Genomic DNA, 8093 nt, shown 5'->3' with positions numbered 1-8093 from the left:
CCTTTGTAGTTTTGATTCTAGTTCCCTACAAACAACAGGTACAGTCTGCTACTAAAACACAGAGTAAAGTAAGTAAAGGGTCAACCCGCGGCTGCTAAAATTAAAATGAATGTAGCGTTGTTTTGCTTCATGTCTGTTGAATGAAACTTGGCAGAGATGCAGCTCAGTATATTCAGAACAGATTCATTATAATCAGAATCGCTGACAGATTTAGTAAATTTTAAAAAGGTCAAAGAAATAAAGTAAAATAAAGTATTTTATCTGAAAAGTCTCCTGAGTTGTTCTAATCCATACAGCCCAAGGATGGTCATTGATCATTTCGTTTTGAAGCTGTTAATGAACTGGGGCATGTTTTTCAAGTAGAAAGGAAACGTAATAGAATATAGTTCAAGTGGGTAAGTGATGACATTGATGCTAGCACTGGCACAAATGTACTGCTTGCACACATAAAACCATGAGAAGCATTTTCTCTTCTCATAAAGAATGTTTTTAACACTTCATTAGATCTATTTAACAGTGGTTTTCACCCTTTTACTTGTGAAGTAAACTTAAAATGGCAAAGTTTCAGTAGATAAAGTATCGTATTATATTTAACGGGTCAGACTGATGCTGTAACTACCTGTGGTTTGTACACCTTAATATATCTTGTACAATTTAAAAAGGTGCAGAATTGATTAATTTAAGTTTTTATCGACTTGATTTTCTACAGCTTACTCAAGGATTTTTATTCTTATCTTATTTTCTCCTCACTGCCATGCCACTGATAAAGAGGCCATGTGCAGAATAATATTTTACTGAATATAATAAATGCTTTTTTATCCCTCAGCAGTAAAAGGTTGATGGGTTATTGTGGTCACCCTGCGGCAGTTTGTGAATGTGATAACTCAAGATTGAAGCAACATAGACGTTTCAAATTTATACCATAGGTGTATCTACTCTCCACCACATGATCACCACGATCATGATCAAGGCTGCAATAGAAAAACATCAGTGTTGCCTGTAAGAAGTAAAAAGAAAACAACTTGTACCTTCTTATCAAACATTTTCTAACTCATTGTCAGATTCTCTTCCCCCCATCATGTGAGCAATATGGGCGTGCCACTCTCTCAGTCTTAAAAAGAAGCTGCAGTGTACATTTACTGAATGACAAAACAATGTCACTTGGATAGTTTACAATATTTCTGCATAAAGCTTCACACAATAGACGTGTTTATTTATTTTTATAATCACTTTGTAAGATTCGGTAGCCAGCTGTCACGTTTGACTCTGTCAGGTGAGTAGAGGGGACGTCGTGTTGGTTGAGTGCATGTCAGTATGTCACTTAGCAAGTCCTGCCGATAGACACAGAATGTGGCCAGACAGGCTGGTGAGCTGTTATGTAAAGGTCTCTGGTTTCATGTATAACATGGTCAGCTGGAGGGGAGCTGAGCACTGTATATTGTAAACACAGTAAATGACTCTGCACCTGCATATCCATCAGTAATGACTAAACTCAGTGTAGTTTCCATGCCCCTTTGCCACCCAGTAACATTTAAACTCACTCAGCAACGTGTTGCATGTTCTCAGTTCCTCTTTTTGCCTGTGATGTTCTGGGTAGTGTGTACATTTTTTACAAAGAAAACTGATATAACACTACACTAAATGAAAGTGAGATTTCTACTAAGACATGTCGACTGTACATAAAAGCTCAAAAAGTCCACTTGATTTAAATGACGTGCAGTATTATTACACTGAGCTTTTATTTAAAAAAACAAACAAACGCTTGGACACGCAGCAAAGGGCTGCGGGGTCGATTCAAACCCAGGACAGCAGCTTTCAGCCGTATAGTATGTGGTTTTCACTCTTTGGCGTGGGGATTTTGTTCCACTGCATTTTACTCATCTGTCAACATAGAACAGGTTTTACTGTATATCTACTGGATATACAGTCTTCTGAAAAAATAGAGTGAGATTATTTTAAAAATGAATGGTTCTTTTTCCCAGATGCGTGTCACGGGTTCCCGGGGCAAGCCGTGTGAATTTAACAAAGGACCCAAGATGCGGATATGCAGTGAAGTGAGAGGGCTTTATTGACACAGAACCCGAGTGACAACAAACAAAAGGAGAGTGTGGCGAAAAACCGAACTTAGACATAAACTACACTGGGAAAACTAAAACCTAAACAACAAACCTGAACACGAGAGAAAGCAACTTGCAGGGAAAATTCACAATAAACAAGAACACAGAATATTATAAAGAAACGCAAAACATTGAGTCGTCAGACTCAGGACCATGACAATGCGCTTGCTCTTAGTTTTTCAAGTTAGTTAGCAGATGGTCTCTGCCCTATACTGTGTTCCTAGACTATTTAAAAGTAGAATGGGAGGTAGAGCTTTCAGCTTTCTGGCCCCTCTTCTGTGGAACCAGCTTCCAGTTTGTATTCAGTACACTGGAACCCTCTCTACTTTTAAGATTTGGCCTAGAACTTTCTTCTTTGATTAAGTATATAGTTACGGTTGGATCAGATGACCCTGAATCCTCCTTTAGTATTTTGGAGAACTTCCTGCGTTAATTAGCCTCTGTCAGATTTTTGATATACAGTAAAACATCTCTGGCTACATGAATGTGTTGAAGCAGTGAGTGTCAAAAATTTGCTGTACTGGCATTACTCCACAATGTCACCTGTGCAAGTTAAAGTAGTTACTAATCTTTGTCATTTTGGAAACTGCTGTCGAGCTTTTATATAGAACTTAAACCCTCTCATACTGGTTTAAGGATTATGGTGCCATCCTGGTGTCATCTTCCTGGCACTGGCACTGATTTTTTAGAAAAAAAGACAGAAGGACAGCCATGCAACAGATATGAAAAAGAAAAAGTACCTAGAAAAAGTAAAATAAGGTTTTTTTTTAGGTGATCTAGCGGTAGCTGTCTATTGATGACTGTCTGCAGCTTTGGTTGGTTGTCGGTGGGTTGGATATGTAGAGGTCTGTGACCTAAATCCTACTGTGGAGGCTTCTCTTTCTGTGTCCTCAACTATTTATCAGTTTTTTATCATTTATTTGCCCTATATGTATTGTCCTCTTCAGTAGTAAAAACTGCTTTTAAAAATATTCTTTCTTAAATATACCTCTAAAAATACCCCTAAAATATATTTTAGGTGTTCCAACCAGCAATGAAGAATTTTTGGTCCTTTGCTAACCTTAACATCTGTAGAACATTAGAAGTGATCAAGAAGCCTGACCACCATTATCAGTCCAGTACCCTTAAACCCCTGTAGAGGAGGAGATCTATTAGAATTAGAAATTTTCATATGCTCAATTTGACTATATATATATATATTTCCAAATCATAATTATTGCACGTGGGTGTATGAATTTTCCAGCTGCGGACATGGCCTCAGATTTGGAGGTACTGATTCTCTTTCATACTCAGCTGCGAACCGCTACAGTGCGAGCTGGAGGCCGTCACCCGATGAAGCCAACAGAACCATATAATTTGCAAAAAGCAGAGATGAGATTCTGAGCCCACCCGAGTGGAAGCCTTTCGCCACTCAGCTACGCCTAGAAATTCTGTCCATAAAAATTACGAACAGAATCGCTGACAAAGGGCAGCCCTGGCAGAGCCCATCTCCCACTGGGAACAAGTCCGACTTGTTGCTGGCTATGCAGACCAAGCTCTTGCAACGGTTGTATAAGGATTGAATGGCCTGTAGCAATGGGCCAAACACCCCACACGCCCAAAGCACTTCCCACAGGACACTTCGAGGGACACAGTTGAATACCTTCTCCAAGTCGAAAACACATGTAGACTGGTTGGGCAAACTCCCAGGTACCCTCGAGAGGATAAAGAGCTGGTCCAGTGTTCCACAACCGTGACGGAAACCGTATTGTTACTCCTGTATCTGAGGGTCTACTAACAGACGGACTCTCCTTTCCAGGACCCTGGCATAGACTTTCCCAGGGAGGCTGAGCCATAAATTAAACTTAAATTATCACACATGTAATTTGTCATTTTGAGAAATTTGAAGCACATGCAATTTTGTAAAATTATGGACTGAATATGGTGAACTGTGGTTTTTGGGTACTATTGATGGAAGAAAAAGAAGACCTGTTCAAGAGACAGCCTTCAGCATGGCACAGAAACATGCAATATTTGAGGCTATGGTGATCTTGTTCCTTACTGTTTGAGTACTGTATGTGTAAGTGGTTTACTGGCAATCTGGTGGATGATAAAAAATTAAGACCTACTTATTTTAAGACTGTGCACAAGCTCTCTTGGTAGAGCAGGTCCCAGTTGTTAAGTTCTGATTTTACATTTTCAGGGTCCCTTGTTTTTTTAGATAGTTTGGTTAAGCAAAAGCCAGTTGTATTTCTCTCTGTCTGTCCTCTCACAGCTTGTCAGTTTCTGCCTTTCAGCAGGTGTCAGATTGCATGCCTGCTCAACAATCTCTCTTTCTGGTCCTGATTGTAGTTTTGTGCTAAACAGGGTGTGGAGCAGTGCGTCACATCCTTGGAATAGTCAAATTGCGATTTTGATGCGTAGTGATGATTGATGAGTCACACCTCTCTGGTCAACAATTCACATTGACGTGCGTGAAACGGGTCTTGTTAGAAATTTGGTTGGACCATTCTTTTTACTTGCAGAACTGGCTGCTCACGGAGATCTGACTGGGTGTCATGTTTCATTCACAAGTGGAGCTTAGTGGGTTAAAAGGATACAGTTGCGTTGCTTTGTCTTTCAAGCTTTGGAAGAACAATCATCCCTTTCATAATTACTCCTCCTCTGATGATAAAATTGCTCTGTTTTTGATATCTGGAAAATTAAAAATAGGATATATCCTTTTGTCACAGCATTCTTTTCCAGAATAATCAGATCAGACCATAACAGTCTCTGTCTCCTGGGGCGAAATATTGCTAGGCTGCCTTTGCTTTTCTTACAGTGATAATGATTAATTTTAACAAGTAATTATTTTCCAACATTTTCTACAATAGTTCTGTGCTGCAGTGAACAGTTTTGGAAAACTGAACGTTAGGGTTTTGAAAGAGTTCAAGAGCGTGGACTATGAAACTTGGCTGGTTGTTTGTTCAGTGGATTTAAACCATTACAAGTATTATGCAAATGATCTGTGTGTTTTGCACTTGTACTTCAGATCTCTTTAATTCGAGGGGAGAAATCTTTAAAGTGATTAAAGGGGCGATCAGACAAAAGCTGACACAGTGTCTTTGGGTGGTTAGTTTAAGAATGTTGTCTTTGGAATGGGTATAATAGGCATTCTGTTATTTTTAGCTCATCTGGCCAAATACCAATGAGCTTATGCTATAGACAGACTTTCATTCTTTTACCTGTCGTCTCTCTGTCGGTTAATCCACTATTCAAACGCATTGCTACTCCTCCTTAAACATTGGTTATCATTTTGGGAAACTTGCACACAGTGACCAACTAATGGGTTGTACTCCAATCTACTTTTAACATCTAACTTTTTAATCAAATATTAATTATTGCATTTTTAGAATGTGAGGGTCTTTTGTCAAAGCAAAGTTGTTTGTCGATGCCAGAGTAACTGCTGTATTGAGGCTATACTTGCCATATATTGATGCATGGTTAATTTTGTTGTGACGGGCCTTTTTCTTTAAATCCAAACCACATAGAATAAACACACACTGGAGAGTACAGAGTTCTCAAATGGGACATGAACCATTGTCCACTGTCCAGAAATATTATTTTTTGTAATTTGTTTGAACATTGTGTAGCTCTCTAAACACAACTTTTCACAATTCAGTAAAATGTCAGTGAAGAAGAGCCTTCTCCTTATTGAAACAACAGCTTGGTTACCATACAGATGTCTGGTAGGCCTTTGATCAATGGAAAATCACTGAGTGGATAAATACAAAAAGTCTTTGTTCAAACCAAATTTAGATGGTCATCCAATTTTGGTGAACCTATGTAAATTGTAGCCTCAGTTTCCTGTTCTTAGCTGACAGGAGTGAAACCAGTGTGGCTCCCTAATTGTATAGTCCATCTGCTTCAAGTGTTGTTTGTCATTCCGAGATACTCTTCCACATACCTCAGTTGTAACAAATGGTTATTTGAGTTACTGTTCCCAGCTTATCAGTTTGAAGTAGTCTGGCTGTTCTCTGATCTCTGGCATAAACTGCTGCTCAGGGGATTGTCACGGTCCTGGGTCATTTGGACCCAGCATTTTCAGTTTTTACATTCCTTTGTAGTATGGTTTTTATTCTGATCCTTTTGTTATGCTTTGTTTATTAGTATTATTCTATGTTCTTTGTGAGGGGTTAGTTCTTGGGTTGTGTCTTGTGTCTAGTATAGGTTCACTTCAGTGTCAAGTCTGTGTCTGTTTCTTGTTTCCTGTTTTATTGTGAAAGGCTGTGCCTCATGTCAGTGTGTCTAGCTTTGCTCCCCGTGTCTCATTAGCCCAAACCCTCTCAGTTGTGTCTCCTTCCTGTTTCTCATTCCTTGATGACTCCCTCAGTGTATCTAAGCCCAGTGTGTCCTTGTGTCTGTGTCGCGTCGTTAATGTCTACTCACCCTCAGTCTATGCTCTGTGTTTTGGTCCCTGATCATCTGCCTGTTAGTTTATACTTTCCCAGTATAGTTTGTCCCCTGTTCAATCTGCAACCTGCAAAAGCTGTTTACTTTGAGTTCAACTTCGCCTAACTGAATCCTGCTTTTTGGGTCCTTCCTCCCTGCCTGCCGGTACACAGCCATGACAGAACAACGCGACCATTACCTGGACCCAGCGGATTCATCCCGGGAGTGTGATCTGTCCCGCATCCACAGCCTGGTCAAGTGGATTTCCCACACTAAGGACGCTAAGGCAATGGCAGTTGGGATTAATGCTATCGAAGCGATCCTGGAGGGAAATCCTCATCTGCGTCCACTAAAGGGATTTATGGGCTTGACGGACCAGCTGCACGAAGCCCAGGAGGTGCTACAAGCTTTTGCCCGCTCCCGGTATTCTGTCCTAAAGCCCCCACAGCAGCAGCAGCGGTGCACGGAGCTTTCCACTACACACCGGCGACTGCCATTTGAGAGGGGAATCTCAATACGGCTGCCACGGAATTCCTCCTCGTGCCATTCTGAGCCTAGCTCACCGGCCTCCTTCCTGGCAGCAATATGGTCAGAGGAGGAGGAGCAAGCCTTCATCGCTCCACCATCACCAGTTTCCTCCGTCACCTCTGTTCCCTCATCAGGGAGGAAACGTCGTTCACCCCGCCGGCACCCCCTAACTCAGCCAGATTCTGGGACTTCTGAGCAGCCGGCTGGGGTGAGTGACAAAAACGCGTCCTCTATCCCATCCGAGGGGGGCGGTTTCATCTTAGGAGACACAAATAACTCTGTTCATGCTCTTGTAGAGTCTAGAACTAAAACAAATAAACTGACGAGTAACTCAGTGACTAAAAATTCAATTAAAAAACTGTGCTTGTTGCTGCCAAGCTTGCATTTCCAGAGACTACTGAGCTAGTGCAGCCCACTCCTCTCTCCGCTGGCAGCTTAGCTGAGCCGCCTCTGCCTCCTGTTTCTGCTTGGAGCCCAGGCAAACTCAGCCAGCCTGCAAAATACTGTTGTTTATCTGTTCACTCAGAACAGAAGCTTCTGAGACAGGCTGTTTCCTCTAAGCTCTTCCAGCCACCATGCTTCAGAGACTCAGGAGGACCTACGCCATCCCTATCTTCACTTAGACCTCAACCACCACCCATTCCCCAGGGTGTTTTCCATAACATAGCTGTCTTAGGGGCAGTTAGCCACTCCAGGGCCTCACCAGAGGCTAGGTCTCAGTCCCCAGCAGACTCTGGACCCCTGGAGATTGAGCAGCTCCCTAAGAACTGCTCCGTGCCAGCGCTGCCTGGGCAGAGCCAGTGCCCAGTGCAGCTTCAGTTACAGGTGTCCCTGCCAGAGGTGTTCGCGCCTGCTGGTTCTGTGTTGTCCCTGCCAGAGGCCCCCGTGCCTGCTGGTTCAGCCCTGTGTGTGTTAGGGACCCTGGTGCCCGCTGGTTCTGTCACTGTTTTCGCTGGGGGGCCCGAGGAGCCCGTCCAGCAACCTTCCTCGTCAGCTGGGGGGCCCGAGGAGCCCGTCCAGCCACCAGCTGCTCCACCA

General features: G+C 42.3%; 1 protein-coding gene across 2 annotated transcripts in view; it reads left to right on the top strand.

Moving 5' to 3' along the window:
• cdk19 (cyclin dependent kinase 19) overlaps positions 1-8093 on the top strand; it is a 73757-nt gene that overhangs the window by 7547 nt on the left and 58117 nt on the right. The window lies entirely within an intron of this gene.

This window comes from Pundamilia nyererei, unplaced genomic scaffold (assembly GCF_000239375.1).
Source record: "Pundamilia nyererei isolate P.nyererei 1_Seehausen unplaced genomic scaffold, PunNye1.0 scaffold00174, whole genome shotgun sequence".
In the NCBI taxonomy this organism is placed as follows: Eukaryota; Metazoa; Chordata; class Actinopteri; order Cichliformes; family Cichlidae; genus Pundamilia; species Pundamilia nyererei.
Note: the sequence above shows the minus strand (reverse complement) of the source record. Positions and strands in the feature narration are given on the sequence as shown.